At 38.0% G+C, this 17,334-nt stretch overlaps 1 long non-coding RNA gene across 1 annotated transcript in view; it reads right to left on the bottom strand.

Annotated features, from left to right (window-relative positions):
- The window catches only part of LOC123569813 (uncharacterized), a 39,935-nt gene that overhangs the window by 21,575 nt on the left and 1,026 nt on the right, over positions 1-17,334 (bottom strand). The window lies entirely within an intron of this gene.

Genomic DNA, 17,334 nt, shown 5'->3' with positions numbered 1-17,334 from the left:
ATGAGAGACAGAGTTGGAGAAGGATTTGAGAGACTTTGAAAAGCCAAGGGCAATGGTGACTACAATGAATAATAATGTATTGTATATTTCAAAATTGCTAAGAGAGTACATTTCAAACATTCTCACCAGAAAAAAATGAGAAGTATTTGAGATGATGGGTATGTTCACTAGCCTGACTTAATCATTCCACAGTGTATACATATATCATAAAATTGCTTTGTACTCTGTAAATACATATAATTATAATTTGTCTATTTACAGTAAAATTTTAAAAGGAAAAGAAAAGAAAGGCCAAGGGCAGAATGGAGCTACCTCAGGTTAGAGGGAGGGGAGGGCTACAGGAAGAAGAGAGGGCTATGAGTCCTGGAGTAGCAAGGCTGCCAGCAATATGGTCCCCTAATAAGGCTGTCCTTTACCTAATGTGTCTCATCTCTAAACTACCCTTCCATATTCTGCCTATATTGCTGGAACTGAGACTTTGCAAATTTCATTTCCCAGACTCCTTTGGCAACTGGTAGTCCTTTTTATGTTCCAGCAATAAGAGGCTTCATATGGATGGAATGAATGTGTTCTTCCAAAATGCATATATCAATCAAAAAATTTCATATATCAAAGTCCTAATGCCAATGCAGTAGTATTAGGAGGTGCAGCCTTTGGGAGATAATTTAAGTCATGAGGGTGGAATCCTCATAAATGGTATTAATGCCCATATAAAAGGGACCCTAGAGAGGTCTCTAGCACTCTTTCCACCATGTGAGGATACAACAAGAAAATGGCAGTCTGAACCCAGAAGAGGGCAGCTGTGGTCTGAATGTTTGGGTCACCCCCAGATTGATGTTGAAACCTAATCCCCAGTGTGATAGTATCAAGAGGTAGGGCCTTTTGGAAGGTGACCAATTAATTAGAGTGAAGCCTTCATGAATGAGATTAGCATCCTTATAAAAGAGGCCTGACGGAAGCCTGTTTGCCTTTTCCACCATGTGGGAACATAGCTGGAAGATGCCATTTATAAACCAGAAGAATGAGCACTCACCAGATAGCACATTTGCTATTGCTTTGATTTCTTGATCTTCACTTCTCAGCCTCTAGAACTGGTAATTTGTTATAGCAGTCCAAGCTGACTAAGACAAAGTTTTACAGGTAAATTAAAAGATGGGAGGCTGGGTGCAGTGGCTCAAGCCTGTAATCCCAGCACTTTGGGAGGCCGAGGCAGGTGGATCATTTGAGGTCAGGAGTTTGAGACTAGCTTAGCCCACATGGTAATTTTAGACTTCCCAGCCTCCCAAACTTTGAGAAATAAATTTATATTATTTATAAATTATCCAGTCTGTGGTATTTTGTTGTAGTAGCAGAAACAGACTAAGATGAGCATCAATTTCACTTCCTTAGGAAAGCCTTCCCTGAAATGCCAGGGTTGGTTCTCACCAGGGTTGGTTAGAAAATCCTGACATAGCCACATAGCACTCTATGCTTCCCTTTCTTGAAGCCATCAGTCTTCTTATTTATTTAAATGTCCATTACTTTCAATAAGGCAGTAATTATGTCTAAGATATCCATGTCCCTAACACAGTGTTTCATGCCTAGAAATATTTGTTGAATTAATGAAATAATAATTACTTCTACTCTGCCACTTAGGATTTTAGAGCTGGAAAAAAATATTCTGGAGTTCCAATCTTTTTGTTTTGTGAATTAAAAGTTAGTTTGTCCAGAAAAAGTCATATAGTTCCTTGCAGTTACAATATGCTTTACACATAATGAATAAATGAGTAAAAGAACGACAGCAGAGGTAGATCTAACATCTAACCCTGATTTTGAAATATTATCTGTGAGGATTCCATATAATTCCAAGGCCATTGATAAATTATACCAGCTCCAAGAAAATAATTACATCAAATAATAATTTGGGCTCTTGTAGCATTTATAAATTATATGTCAACTTTTCACAGACATATATTCCTTCTTAAGTTAATTCTCAGTACATTCAATCATATTCTTTTTAGTCTTTAAGCAGAATTTCCTGTCTTGTATAATAAGATCTGTATTTCCTTCCTGTATTTTTCCGTGCCATGGGAATTGTTTGCTCTTTTATTTACTATTTATCTAATCTCTTTCCTCATTAATGGAAAATGTTTGAGTTAATTTACTCAGCAGTAGTGGTAGATTTACACACATACACCTCCTTTTCTTAGTCCCATCCCAATTGGCACACAACCTCAAGATAAATAAAAGCTGAATAACAACTGTGAGATCACACCCAGAGCCTTCATTTTATTTGCATTGTATTTGGATCAATAGAACTAACAAGACCAGAAAGTTTTTTCTTCCCAGTAAAACAACTAGTTAAAAATTATTTAAAACATATAATAATTGAAAGCCTCCATAAGTTATCCTAAGAGCATACAGCAAATGGAAAAACATTTATTCAAGAAAATCTACTACAGGGCTAGGCATGAGATGTATACTCCTGTAATCCCAGCAGTTTGGGAGGCCGAGGTAGGAGGATTACTTGAGCTCAGAAGTTTGAGACCAGCCTAGGCAATGTAGTGAAACCTCATTTCCACACATACAATATTTTTTTTAAATTAGCAATGCATAGGGGCACATCTGTGTAATCCCAGCTACTCAGGAGGCTAAAGTGAGAGGATCGCTTGAGCCCAGGAGTTCGACGCTGCAGTGAGCTGTGGTCACACCATTGCACTCCAGCCTGAGCAACAGAGCAAGATGAAAGAAGGAAGGAAGGAAGAAAGGAAGGAAAGAAGGAAAGAAGGAAGGAGGAGAGACAGAGAGAAAGAGAGAGAGAAAGAAAGAAAGAAAGAAAGAAAAGAAAGAAGGAAAGAAAGAGAAGGAAAGAAAGAAGAAAGAAAGAAAGAAAGAGAGAAAGAAAGAAAGAGAGAAAGAGAAAGAAAGAGAAAGAAAGAAAGATTTACTACATCTTGGTAAGAGCAGCAAGAGGTGGTGGTACTTGAACCACAACCTACTCCCTCTCTCCCCTCTGTCAGCACGCTTTGGCACAAGCTCCATTCCATGTGATATGGCCAAGATTACAGGATTTTCTCTATCCCAGCCCCTAGTTAAGGGCTACGGTGTCTCTTCAGGAGGGGCAGGTCCCCCGCACTTCTAATCTCCTTCTATCCCACCTTCATTTGCAGAGGCTAAATTCTAAATGAGCATAGCAAAGAGACTGGAGATTCTCTTGTTCCACCAGCCACCACTCATAGGATGGAGGCTCTACCCTAGATCCAGCAGGGCAAGAATATTGGAATCATGACAGCCCTTGCCCCCACTCCAGGTTCCACTCTGAGAAACACAAGATGAGAAAACCAAAGAGGGCATGAAGAAACAGTATCCGAAGTTGCTACAATAAATTATCTAAAATGAGCTATTTTCAAAATTATAAGACAGAGAAACAGGGAACTATAACCCATACATGGGGTGCGGGAAGCAGACAACAGAAATTGCCTGTGAGAGGGCCCAGATGTCAGACTTAGCAAACTTTAAAGCAGCTCTTATAAATATGTTCAAAGAATCTGCTGAAAGGAGTAAAACAGAACATGATGACAATTACTCATTATTGAGAGGAAAATTAATAATTAATAACTAGAAATAATAATAATAATTATTACTATTATTTTCTTTTGAGACAGAGTCTCATACTGTCATCCAGACTGGAGTGCAGTGGCACGATCTTGGCTCACTGCAAGATCCACCTCCCAGGTTCACGCCATTCTCCTGCCTCAGCCTCCCAAGTAGCTGGGACTACAGGCACCTGCCACCATGCCCGCCTAATGTTTTTTTGTATTTTTAGTAGATATGGGGTTTCACCATGTTAGCCAGGATGGTCTCGATCTCCTGACCTCCTGATCCGCCCGCCTTGGCCTCCCAAAGTGCTGGGATTACAGGTGTGAACCACCATGCCTGGCCCAGAATTTATTTTTTAAAAATAAATATTCTGGAGTTCAAAAGTACAATAACTAAAATGAAAAACTTATTAGAGGGTCTCAACAATAGATTTGGTCACTCTGAGAGAATCAGAGAACTTTAACATAGATTGATAGTGATTATACCATCTGAAGAATAGGGCAAAGTGAATAAAGAAAAATAAACAGAGCCTTAGAGAAATGTGGGACATTATCAAGCTCACCAATATATGAGTAATGAATGTAACAGCAGAGAAGAGGGAGAAAAGAATACAAAAATAGTTGTGCTATAATTAATTATAAGAAATAATTGCTGTAAACCTTCTAAATTTGGTTTAAAGCACCAGTTTACACACACAAGAAGCTTGATGAACTTACTTAAGGTAACAATAAAGATATCCACACCCAGACACATCATACTAAAAATGTTGAAAAACAAAGAAAATTTTGAAAGTGCAAGAGGAAAATCACTTCTTATATTAATAAAGAAACCCAATAAGATTAATAGTCAACTTCTTATTGGAAACAATGGAGGCTGATAGCAGTGGAATGACATATTGAAAGTGCTGAAAGAAAAAAGACTTGTCAACCAAGAATCTTACCTTGAGCAAAAATACCTTTCAAAAGTGAGCATTAAATAAGGCATTCTCAGGTAAATAAAAACTGAGAGAATTTGTTGCAAGCAGATCGATCTTACAAAAGCTATAAAGGGATTTATTTGGGATGAGAGCAAGTGATCCCAGAGAGGAATTCGAATCCACATCAAGAAACAAAGAGCACTAGTGAAGGTAATAATGCGAATATAAAGACAGTATCAATGTATATTTCTTTTCCTTTCTCCCCCTAATTGAATTTAAAAAGTTACTGTATAAAACAGTATGTACATAATTTTATTTTTAGGTCTATGACATATAGAAATGTAATATATTTGACAATAATGGCACAAAGGAGGCAAGTGGAGCAAAGCTGTATTGCACTAAGGTGATTACATCAGATGGTAACTCAAGTCCACAGGGACAAAGGAACAAGAAATGATACATAAGAACGTTAAAACAATAAATTCCAAAAATATGTACTTGTTCCCCTTTTGTCTTTTAGCTTCTTTACAGTTATACAAATGCAACAATACATTGTATAGTAATAATGATACATTGTTATAACTATAACAATGTATTCTTTGGTTTGTCACACATATAGGTATAATATGTACAACAACAATAGCATGACAAAGGGAAAGAGAAAATGGAGTTATAGAGAATTAATGTTTTTATATCTCACTGAAATTAAATTGATATAATCTGAAGTCATTTCTGATACATTAAGATGTATATGGTATGCTCTAGCACTATCACTAAAATAATTTTAAATATAATGAAAAATGTATTAAGAAATTAAAATGCTACATTACAAAATATTCATTTAATGCCAAAGAAAGTAGCTAAGGAGGAATACAGAAAGAGAAAAGATATGAGACATATAGAAAATAAAAAGTAAATTGACTGGCATGAATACAAGTATATTAATAATATTAATAGTATTTGAGCCCAGGAGTTCAAAGCTGCAGTGAACTATGATTAAACCACTGCACCCTAGCCAGGGTGACAGAGCCAGATGCTGTCTCTAAATAAATAAACAAATAAATAATAAAAAGAATAAAAGCTAAAATTCTCCCTGTCTTCCCCTTTTTTAAAAAAAATTCCTTTTCTCATGGTACAACAAAACAAAACAAAACATAGTATTAATGTGAATGAGTTAAATGATCCAATAAAAATGCAGAGATTATTAGATTGAATTTTTTAATGATCCAACTATATGCTGTATATAAGAGACATACTTTACACCTAAAGATTCACATACATAGAGTGTAAAGGGATTGAAAAAGATACATCATGCAAAGAACAACAATAAGAAAGCTGGAGTGACTATATCAATATCAGACAAAATAGACTTCAAAGCAAAAAAAGTCACTAGCATTAAAGACAGACATTTCATAATGATGAAAGAGTCAATCCATCAGGAAGATCTAACTATTATAAATACACATGTTCCTAATAACAGGTCCCCCAAAATATAAGCAAAAACTGACAGTATTGAAAGGAGAGAGAGACAATTCAACAATCGTATTTGGATACTTCAGTATACCACCTTCAGCAATGGGTAGAACAATTAGAAGATCGATAAAGAAATATAAAATATGAACAACACTGTAAACTAACCAGACCTAACCGATATGTATAGAACATTCCACTCATAACAACAGAATACACATTCATCTCAAGTGCATATGGAACATTCTTCAGGGTAAATCATATATTAGGTCACAAAACAAGCCACAATAAAATTTAAAAGTTACAATCATACAAAGTGTGTTTCATCCAAAGTCTGTTCTCAGACCATAATAAAGTGAAATTTGAAATAATAACAGAAGGAAATTTGGGAAATTCACAAATATGTGGGATTTAAACACACTCCCAAATGTAAATTTGAAAAAGAAATTAGAGTATGCTCTATGATGCATAAAAATTAAAACAGGACATTCCAAAACATTGCTTGCAGTTAAAACAGTGCTTGGAGGGAAATTTGTAGCTGTAAATGCCTATATTAAGAAAAAAGAAGATCCCAAACAAATAATGTAACTTTCCACCTTAAGACTCCAGAAAAAGGAAAGCAACCTAATACTAAAGCAATAATAAGGAAAAAATGAATATTTGAGTAGAAATTAGTGAAATAGAGACTAGAACACAATAGAGAATACCAATAAAACCAACTTCTGGCTCTTTAAAAAGATCAACATAACTCAAAATTTTTATCTAAACTGACCAAGGGACAAAAAGAAGACAAGGGAGCATGTATTCAGAGCTACTTGAATTTACATCTCCTAGGTTAGGAAAAAAAGCAGAGAAGACTAAAATTACTAAAATCAGGAATAGAAGAGAGGCATAACTACCAACCTCATGAGAGTAATGGATTATTAAAGGATTTTATAATCCATTTTATTGGCATGCAATTATTTATAGTAGTCCCTTAAAAGGAATTCTAAGTATTTCCTTAAAACAATTATAAGGAAATATTATAAACAAGTGTATGCTAACAAATTAGATAACTTACAGGAAATGAAAAAAAAGTCCTATGAAGTGCAAACTACTGAAACAAGTTTAAGAAAAAACAGAAAATTGGAGTAAACCTATAACAAATGAAGACAGTGAATTAGTGTGTTAGGGTTCTCCAGAGAAACAGAAATAATAGGATGTGTGTGTGTGAGTGTGTGTGTGTATATAGATGTGAGTGTATACACAGCCAGAGAGAGAGAGAGAGAGAGAGAGAAATAGATAGATAGATAGATAGATAGATAGATAGATAGATAGATAGATAGATAGATAGACAGACAGACAGACAGACAGACAGATAATTTACTAAAAGGAATTGGTTCACATGATTATGAAAGCTGGGGTGTGGCCATATTTCACTCAAAATCTGCAGTGTGGCCTGTCAGATTGGAGACCCAGAAAAGCCAATGGAGCAGATGAAGTCCAAGGACAGTCTGCTGGAGATTTTTCCTCTTCCGCAAGGAGGCTAATCTTTTTGTTCTATCCCAGCTTTCAACTGATTGAATGAGGCCCACCCACATGACGAAGGGCAATCTGCTTCACGCAGAGTTCAACAATTTCAACATTAATCCCATTCAAAGCACTATCCAAGCTGACATGGAAAATTAACCAACAGAATAATCAGTCTACACAAGTAATAATTGATCTACTGTCCAAATTGAGCTACGGAGTCAATACAATGCATATTAAAATCCCAGCTGGCTTTTTATAGATATGAACAAGCTGATCATAAAGCAATATGGAAGTGATCCCAAATAGCCAAAACAATCTTGAATAAGAACGAAGTTGGGAAATTCACACTTAAGCTATTTCAAAGAACTCTTACAACTTAATAAAAAGACAAATAGCCCAATTAAAAATGAACAAAACTCTGAATAGGCATTTCTCCAAAGGCATACAAATGGTCAGAAACACAAGATAAAGCTTAACATCATTAACTATCATGTAAATGCAAATAAAAAGTCACAATGAGATACCATTTTACACCAACTAGGATTATCATAAAAACAAAGACACATAATAACAAATACTAGTGAGTGTGATGGTTAACTTTATGCGTCAACTTGACTGGGCTAAAGGATGGTCAGATAGTTGGTAAAGCATCATTTCTGGGTGTGTCTGTGAGGGTATCTCTGGAAGAGATTAGCATTCGAATCAGTAGACTGAGTAAGGAAGATGATCCCCACCAGTGAGGGCAGGCATCATCCAATCTGTTGAGGGCCCAAATACTATATTATAATATAACGTTCTATTATAATACTATATCATAATACTACTACTATATTATTATAATACTCTATTACAATAGAACATTCTATTATTGTACTATATTATAATCGAACAAAATGGCAGTGAAAAGGGGGCAAATTCATTCTCTGTTTGAGCTGGGACATCCATTTTCTCCTGCCTGTGAGCGCTCCTGGTTCTCAGGCCTTTGAACTTGGAGTGGGGCTTATATTATCACCTCCCAATCCCCTTCTCAGGCCTTTGGACTCAGACCAAGACTTCTATTATCATCAGCTGCCCTGGTTCTCAGACCTTCAGACCTAGGCTGAATTATACCAGTGGCTTTCCTGGTTCTCCAGCTTGCTGATGACAGGTTGTGAGGCTTCTCAGCCTTCATAATCATGTAAACCAATTCCCATAATCGGTGTGTGTGTGTGTATGTGTGTGTGTGTGTGTGGTGTGTATGTGTATCCTATTGGTTCTATTTCTCAGGAGTACGCTAATGCAGTGAATGTGTGGAAAAATCGGAATCTTCGTACACTACTGATAGAACTTTACATTGACACAGTACCTATGGAAAAACAGCTAAGCAGTTAGCTAAGACATGTATTATTATTTTTTATACTTTAAGTTCTAGGGTGCATGTGCACAATGTGCAGGTTTGTTACATAGGTATACATGTGCCATGTTGCTTTGCTGCACCCTACTCGTCATTTACATTAGGTATTTCTCCTAATGCTATCCCTCCCCCTGCCCCCCACCCCACAGGCCCCTGTGTGTGATGTTCCCTGCCCTGTGTCCAAGTGTTTTCATTGTTCAATTCCCACCTATGAGTGAGAACATGTGGTGTTTGGTTTTCTGTCCTTGTGATAGTTTGCTTTGAATGATGGTTTCCAGCTTCATCCATGTCCCTGCAAAGGACATCAACTCATTTTTTTTTATGGCTGCATAGTAATCCATGGTGTATATGTGCCACATTTTCTTAATCCAGTCTATCATTGATGGACATTTGGGTTGGTTCCAAGTTTTTGCTATTGTGAATAGTGCCACAATAAACATACGTGTGCATGTATCTTTATAGCAGTATGATTTATAATTCTTTGGATATATACCCAGTAATGGGATTGCTGGGTCAAATGGTATTTCTACTTCTATGTCCTTGAGGAATCAACACACTGTCTTCCACCATGGTTGAACTAGTTTACACTCCCACCAACAGTGTAAAAGCATTCCTATTTGTCCACATCCTCTCCAGCATCTGTTGTTTCCTGACTTTTTAATGATCACCATTCTAACTGGTGTGAGATGGTATCTCATTGTGGTTTTGAGGCATTTCTCTGATGACCAGTGATGATAAGCATTTTTTCATGTGTCTGTTGGCTGCATAAATGTCTTCTTTTGAGAAGTGTCTGTTCATATCCTTTGCCCACTTTTTGATGGGGTTGTTTTTTTCTTGTAAATCTGTTTAAGTTCTTTGTAGACTCTGGATATTAGCCCTTTGTCAGATGGGTAGATTGCAAAAATTTTCTCCCTTTCTGTAGGTTGCCTGTTCACTCTGATGGTAGTTTCTTTTGCTGTGCAGAAGCTCTTTAGTTTAATTAGATCCCATTTGTCTATTTTGGCTTTTGTTGCCATTGTTTTTGGTGTTTTAAATATGAAGTCCTTGCCCATGCCTATGCCCTGAATGGTATTGTGTAGGTTTTCTTCTAGGGTTTTTATGGTTTTAGGTCTAATATTTAAGTCTTTAATCCATCTTGAATTAATTTTTGTTTAAGGTGTAAGGAAGGGATCCAGTTTCAGCTTTCTACATATGGCTAGCCAGTTTTCCCAGCACCATTTATTAAATAGGGAATCCTTTCCCCATTTCTTGTTTTTGTCAGGTTTGTCAAAGATCAGATGGTTGTAGATGTGTGGTGTTATTCTGAGGCCTCTGTTCTGTTCCATTGGTCTATCTCTCTGTTTTGGTACCAGTACCATGCTGTTTTGGTTACTGTAGCCTTGTAGTATAGTTTGAAGTCAGGTAGCATGATGCCTCCAGCTTTGTTCTTTTGGCTTAGGATTGTCTTGGCAATGTGGGCTCTTTTTTGGTTCCATATGAACTTTAAAGTAGTTTTTTCCAATCCTGTGAAGAAAGTCATTGGTAGCTTGATGGGGATGGCATTGAATCTATAAATTACCTTGGGAAGTATGGCCATTTTCACAATATTGTTTCTTCCTATCCATGAGTATGGAATGTTCTTCCATTTGTTTGTGTTCTCTTTTATTTTGTTGAGCAGTGGTTTGTAGTTCTCCTTGAAGAGGTCCTTCACATCCCTTGTAAGTTGGATTCCTAGGTATTTTATTCTCTTTGTAGCAACTGTGAATGGGAATTCACTCATGATTTGGCTCTCTGTTTGTCTGTTATTGGTGTATAGGAATACTTGTGATTTTTGCACATTGATTTTGTATCCTGAGACTTTGCTGAAGTTGCTTATCAGCCTAAGGAGATTGGGCTGAGACTATGGGGTTTTCTAAATATACAATCATGTCATCTGAAAACAGGGACAATTTGACTTCCTGTTTTCCTAATCAAATACCCTTTATTTATTTCTCTTGCCTGATTGCCCTGGCCAGAACTTCCAGTAGGAGGGGTGAGAGAAGGCATCCTTAAGACAGGTATTATTTTTATTTTACAGATGACAAGTTCATCAAAAGATTAAACATAGAGTTAGTGTATGACGTAGCAATTCCATTCCTAGGCATATAGTCGACTGAACAAGTAAAAGAGAAGGGTGTTGAGAATCAAAATAAATGTGGAGGAGGCAAAGAAAACAAGTCTTATAACACACCTTAAAAACAAACATCCTATGGGGATAAAATAACATTAACAGTTCTAGCCAACTCAACTGAAAGAGGTTTCTCCTCACTAATCCTAATGTCCAGCTATCTGACCCCACTGTCCCAGGTAAACTGGAGACATCTCCGTCTCTAGTCTTGTTTTGGCCAGTTTAAGAAATAGCATTTTGGCCGGGTGCGGTGGCTCACGCCTGTAATCCCAGCACTTTGGGAGGCCGAGGTGGGTGGATCACAAGGTCAGGAAATCGAGACCATCCTGGCTAACATGGTGAAGCCCCGTCTTTACTAAAAATACAAAAAACAATAAGTGGGCGTGGTGGCAGGCATCTGTAGTCCCAGCTACTGGGGAGGCTGAGGCAGGAGAATGGCATGAACTCGGCAGGCAGAGCTTGCAGTAAGCTGAGATGGCGCCAGTGCACTCCAGCCTGGGTGACAGAGCAAGACTCCATCTCAAAACAAAACAAACAAAAAAAGAAATAGCATTTTATCATTTACTTGCATTCCCTCATTTTATTCTAATCATCATATTCTTGTGCATTAGCCTGAAGATGTATTATTACTACCAGTTTACATATGGGAAGACTGGGACTCCAGAAGTTAAGCTGGCAACTAGCATCAAGCAAAGGTGGAACTCAGACACAGAATGTTTGATTTCCAGTTTAGTGTTACTTATATTGTGCTGTTCTGTATAGTGTACCGCCTTCTCAGCATATATTACTTATTCTCTCTGATAATGTTTTATTTGGAGTGTTTATAATTAAAAACATTAATTGCAGTATGTATTTTAATTGATGGGCTCTGCTGATTTCAGAAACCACAAAACCACTGATTTATCAGATTAAGTAAGGAGTCCAGTCAGCAATGGAATTTATTAACCCAGCTCTACAGACATTACTAATATTTTCCTTAAGCAACATATTCCCTAAAAGAGATGAAAGCAAAAAGCCGATGCCTAAAGCAAAGTAGATGGAACCCCACCGAATAAACATCACTGAAGTATGTTATTATATGTTCATTTTTCAGTAAAACTTTGTGTCCTCTAGCAATGTCTTCTGCTTCTACTCTTCTTTTAAACACTATCATTATTAGATGTGTAATTGGCCCTCATGTAAAAACATTCTATTTTCTCAGTCTAATGAAGATAATTTATCCATATATATTTCAAAACTTTAAAAATTAGAAATTATGAGCCTGAAAAGAAAAAGGGATGTAGTCTTGAACATAGCCTCTAAAACTAGGACTATGTTGAGTGACTCCAGAATCCCCTCAACAATAGACAAATATTACCAAGGAGTATAAAATATGATATTTCTGTGTGTTTGTGTTTTTAATTATAATATCTAATACTTCAGATTTGGACAATTTCTTTTTTAAAAAAATTTCCCTTAAGCTATAATCAATCATACAGCTGAAAAATGTTATATGTGATCAGAGAAAATTTGTCTCTCTTTGAGGAAAGTAAAAGTTTGTGCCTGACTGGCTACTCCCAGAAAATCTGGAAAAGAGAGTTTATTTCTATCTAGGCAGTGACGAACAAAAGGCCAATTTTTTTCAGGATTAAAAAATATGAGCCATTACTGGGAACCAGGAGAGATTACAACAGAGTCCCAGCCACGCTGAGGGGTTTCTGGATAACTTGTTCCTGATCCTTCCCACCCAAAACTGTATAATTTTATAAGGGGTAGGGTGTCACCTACAGAATTTCTCCAACTGTTGAGCAATTATTCTTGTATCAAGAGAAAGTCTCCTCCTACATACTTTACAAACTGTATGTTTTCCCCCTTTACTTGGTATTAAATCATGCTCCTCAGGGTTAAAAAGAACTAAGGAACCTTCAACAGAATCAACTTGCAAACTAGTAGACTGGTTTGTTTGGTTAATTGTAATAACTCTGTTCTCGTTATTGGTTGCTGCATAACAAACTATGCCAAAACTTAATGGCTTAATATTACAAGTATTTTACTATACCTCCTTATTTTATAGGTATGGTATATGGGCAGGGCTCAGCAGGGTGATTCTTCTGTCCCACATAGCACGACAGAGATCATTTGATGGTATTCTGCTGGTGGATGAGCTCTTTGGAGGGTCTAAAACAGCATCACTTTTGTGTCTGGCACCTTGGCAGGAATGGCTAGAAGGCTTGAATAAATGGGTACTGTATATCAGAAGCCTCTCTAAACAGGTACTTTTAGAATAGTTGAAATTTTCCCATGGCAGCCCAAGACTCCCAGAGACCAAGAGACCTAGGTAGAAACTGCAAAGCTTCTTACAACTGAGACTCAGAAGTCCCAAATGACAACCTGTTGCAGTGTCATCTTGATCAAACAAGTCACTTACGGCAACCCAGATTCAAGTGAGTTATTACACTTCACCTCTCAATGAAGAAATAACAAAGAATTTGCCTCAATCTTTAATCTACCATAAAGTCTGTAGCCATTGAGCATTCAGTAATTGCTGCTGCTTTCAGTAATTTCTACAATAAATTAAATTGCTACAGTAACACAAAATCAACGATTCACCCAGTTAAGCATCAGCCTGTCATTCCAACTCCTTGTAGACTGATTCTTTAAAAGTAGTATAGTGTGAATGAATGCTCGTGGTACTTTTCTTGACCCACCCCCTACAAATTCTCCCACTTTGATCTCACCCCGTGCGTTGCAGAGTTCACCCAAGCATAGTTCTGTCTCGAAGATCCCTGCCTCAGCTTCCCATCTAGAGCACCTCAGTCCCAGCCCAGCAACCCAGATCTCTGTTTGTCTGAGACAAAAGATTAAAGCATCGCCAGTTCTCACAGTTTATGCCACTACACTATTGTGTGTTTATAAATGGAGCCAGCAAAATTTGAGGATAATACCTGCTCCAGAATGAAAAGCTTCATTTTGGAGGTGAGGAGGGGCTAAATTATCAGTGGGTGGGAGTTACATTTATTAGCTATTTTTTTTTTTTTGACAAAAGTAACATAAAAACAAATTTTTGATGGAAAACTTCAAACACCATAGAAGTTTGTAATATTTAGCCCAGGCAGCTACATACCACAGACTGTAGGGTTTAAACAACAGAAATTTATTTTCTCACAGTTCTGGAGGCCAGAAGTACAAGATCAAGGTATCACAGGGTTTGATTTCTAGTGAAAGCTCTCCTCCTGGCTTGAAGATGGCTGCTTTGTCCTCATGGCTTTTTCTGTGAGTGGGGACATACACATATACACGCATGCACACACACACACACACATATGGAGAGAGACAGAGAGAGAGAGAGCGAGCACTTCAGCTGTCTGGTGTCTCCTCTTCTAAGGACACTAATCTTATTGGACCAGGGCCTCACTTTTGACCCCACTTAACCTTAGTTACTTCCTTAAAGGTCTCATCTCCAAGTACAGCCACTCTAGGGTTCCAACATATGACTTTAGAGGGGATACAATTCAATCCATAACAGAAGATCAAAACAAAATCTTTAAGTCCCCCATCACCTGCCCTCTTCCCAAACCCCTCTTTTGTGAATCAAATGGAGCTTTTGGAAACTGAGCTCTAATACTCATCCCAGGCTGCCATAACAAAAATAATGAGCACACCTTAAGCACACCTGAGAGCTCCCTAAGCTCTATCACCGCAGGTCCGCAGAATTCAGAGTATAAGTTATATTATTCACAGTAACAGCATGTAAAAGAAAAAAAAAATGTAATTTTTAGAAAGTATCCCATGAAAATGTACACCAGTCATGTTGCTATTCCAGTCATTTTATTAAAATACAAAAGCATATTTTAATTTACTCTGATAAATTTTCATATTATAGTCAAAGTACATTTTAAAACAGAGATTGGCCGGGTGTGGTGGGTCATGCCTATAATCCCAGCACTTTGGGAGGCCAAGGCGGGCGGACCATGAGGTCAAGAGATCGAGATCATCCTGGCCAACATGGTGAAACCCCGTCTCTACTAAAACTGCAAAAATTAGCTGGGTGTGGAGGCACATGCCTGTAGTCCCAGCTATTCTGGAGGCTGAGGGAGAAGAAACGGTTGAACCGGGGAGGCGGAGGTTGCAGTGAGCCAAGATCGCACCACTGCACTGCAGCCTAGCAACACAGCGAGACTCCATCATCTCAATAAGTAAACAAATAAATACAGAGATTGAACAATTTATTATTGTTTGTTGTTTTTGTTTTGTTTTGTTTTTTGGAGATAGAGTTTCCCTCTTGTCACCCAGGCTGGAGTGCAATGGCGCAATCTCAGCTCATTGCAACCTCCACCTCCTGGGTTTAAGCAATTCTCCTGTTCCAGCTTCCTGCATAGCTGGGATTACAGGTACCTGCCACCACACCTAGCTAATTTTTGTATTTTTAGTAGAGGCAGGGGTCTCACCATGTAGGCCAGGCTGGTCTTGAACTCCTGACCTCAGGTGATCTGCCTGCCTCAGCCTTCCAACATGCTGGGATTACAGGCATGAGCCACCGCGCCCAGTAAGACTGAACAATTTCTATAGTGAAAACTTTTTTTTTTTTTTTTTTTTTTATGTTTTAGTAGAGACGGGGTTTCACCGTGTTAGCCAGGATGGTCTCGATCTCCTGACCTCGTGATCCGCCCGTCTCGGCCTCCTAAAGTGCTGGGATTACAGGCTTGAGCCATCGCGCCCGGCCATGAAAACTTAAAAGCTGTTGCCTTTGTTACAGATATCCTTAATAGCAACTTAAAATTAAGTATTTACATAATGACCAAACTGTTTGGTAGAAGAGGGGAGGTAGGGCAGATTATACTTGAACTATACTGATGATAGGAGGCAATAACGTGGAGCATTACTTGTGGGTATCAGAAACATTGTTTAAGTCATTTCATTTCCAGCACTACTCTAGACTTCATTAAGATTAATTAATTAATTAAGATTAGCTTAATAATCCTATGTCTGAATCACGAGGTTAAGTCCTGAACCTCTCCTTTCTCCTTGGCTGTGCACAAACAGAATCAGAGCATGTAGTTGATGCATTCGTTCATTCATCAACAATTTATTGAGTGCCTATTTGGTGCCAGGAGCCTTGCTAGGTGCTAAGATACAAAGATCAGTAAGATATGGTCCCTGCCCTTGGGGTGTTTAAAGTTAAGTAAGGAAACACATATGAGTTAACAATTGTAACCAAGACGTACTGGCACTAGAATAATAGGTGATCCAGCATATGAAGAAGCAGGAACTAGTCAACTCAGCCTCTTGAAGTTGTGTCAGAAAAGGTTAATAGAAAAAGCAATTCCAGCCTGGACATGGTGGCTCACTCCTGTAATACCAGCACTTTGGGAGGCTGAGGCAAGTGGGTTGCTTGGGCTCAGGAGTTTAAGATGAGCCTAAGCAACATGGTGAAACTCCATCTCTACAAAAAATACAAAAATTAGCTGGGTGTGGTGGCCTACACCTGTGGTCCCAGCTACTTGGGAGGCTAAGGAAGGAGGATCACCTGAGCCTGGGAGGTCAGTGCTACAGTGAGCTGAGATTGCACCACTGCATTCCAGCCTGGGTGACAGAGGAAGGCCCTGTCTCAAAAAAAAAAAAAAAAAAAGAAAAAGCAACTCCATAGATCCATCAGATAGTATTTTCCTGTCAGGTTGTTGTTAACCCCTTAACTCACTGCCACCTGTCCTTATAGTAAAGTCAGAATTTTGCTAAAAAGCCAGCCCTGTGATACAATGAATGCCCCCTTTGGCCTCAAGTAAATAAAGACAATTTTAAAAACAAAAAAATCAAATCCAGGGCTTTGTTTGACAGCAATAGATATAATTGCTGGTAGACAATATACATGCATAAACATCAAATACTATTTTAAAAGTGTATTGAAAAGCAGTGCTGCAGGCTTGCCTATGATCAGAGAGTCTAGCCACTCCTGACAACCGACTGGAATGTGAAATTGGCGGCTGATAATGAACAAAAGGACACATCAACTAGGAAGTTAGTATATAGAAACACTTTAGTGCACAAACAAAGCACTAAATTACAATGTGGCTCTACAAATACCAGGGGGTGATAAGTCCACTGAGGTCATGAGTTAAGTTTTCAGGCAGCTGGGATGATTAGGTGCAGATTGCTATCAGACTAATCACTGTTCTTAAATACTTCAGGATTCCTGTCTTGTGTCCTCTTATTACATTCCAGTTACAAAAATTAGGAGGAGTTATGGCATTTGCTTGCTCATGGGTTATTTTACCCTGCCTCTAGAGAAGGAGAACACTGTGCTGTTGGGTAAAACAAATGTCCCATTTAAAATGTTTGGAG

Source organism: Macaca fascicularis, chromosome 17, assembly GCF_037993035.2.
Source record: "Macaca fascicularis isolate 582-1 chromosome 17, T2T-MFA8v1.1".
NCBI lineage: Eukaryota > Metazoa > Chordata > Mammalia > Primates > Cercopithecidae > Macaca > Macaca fascicularis.
This window is presented reverse-complemented; position numbering and strand designations above follow the sequence as displayed.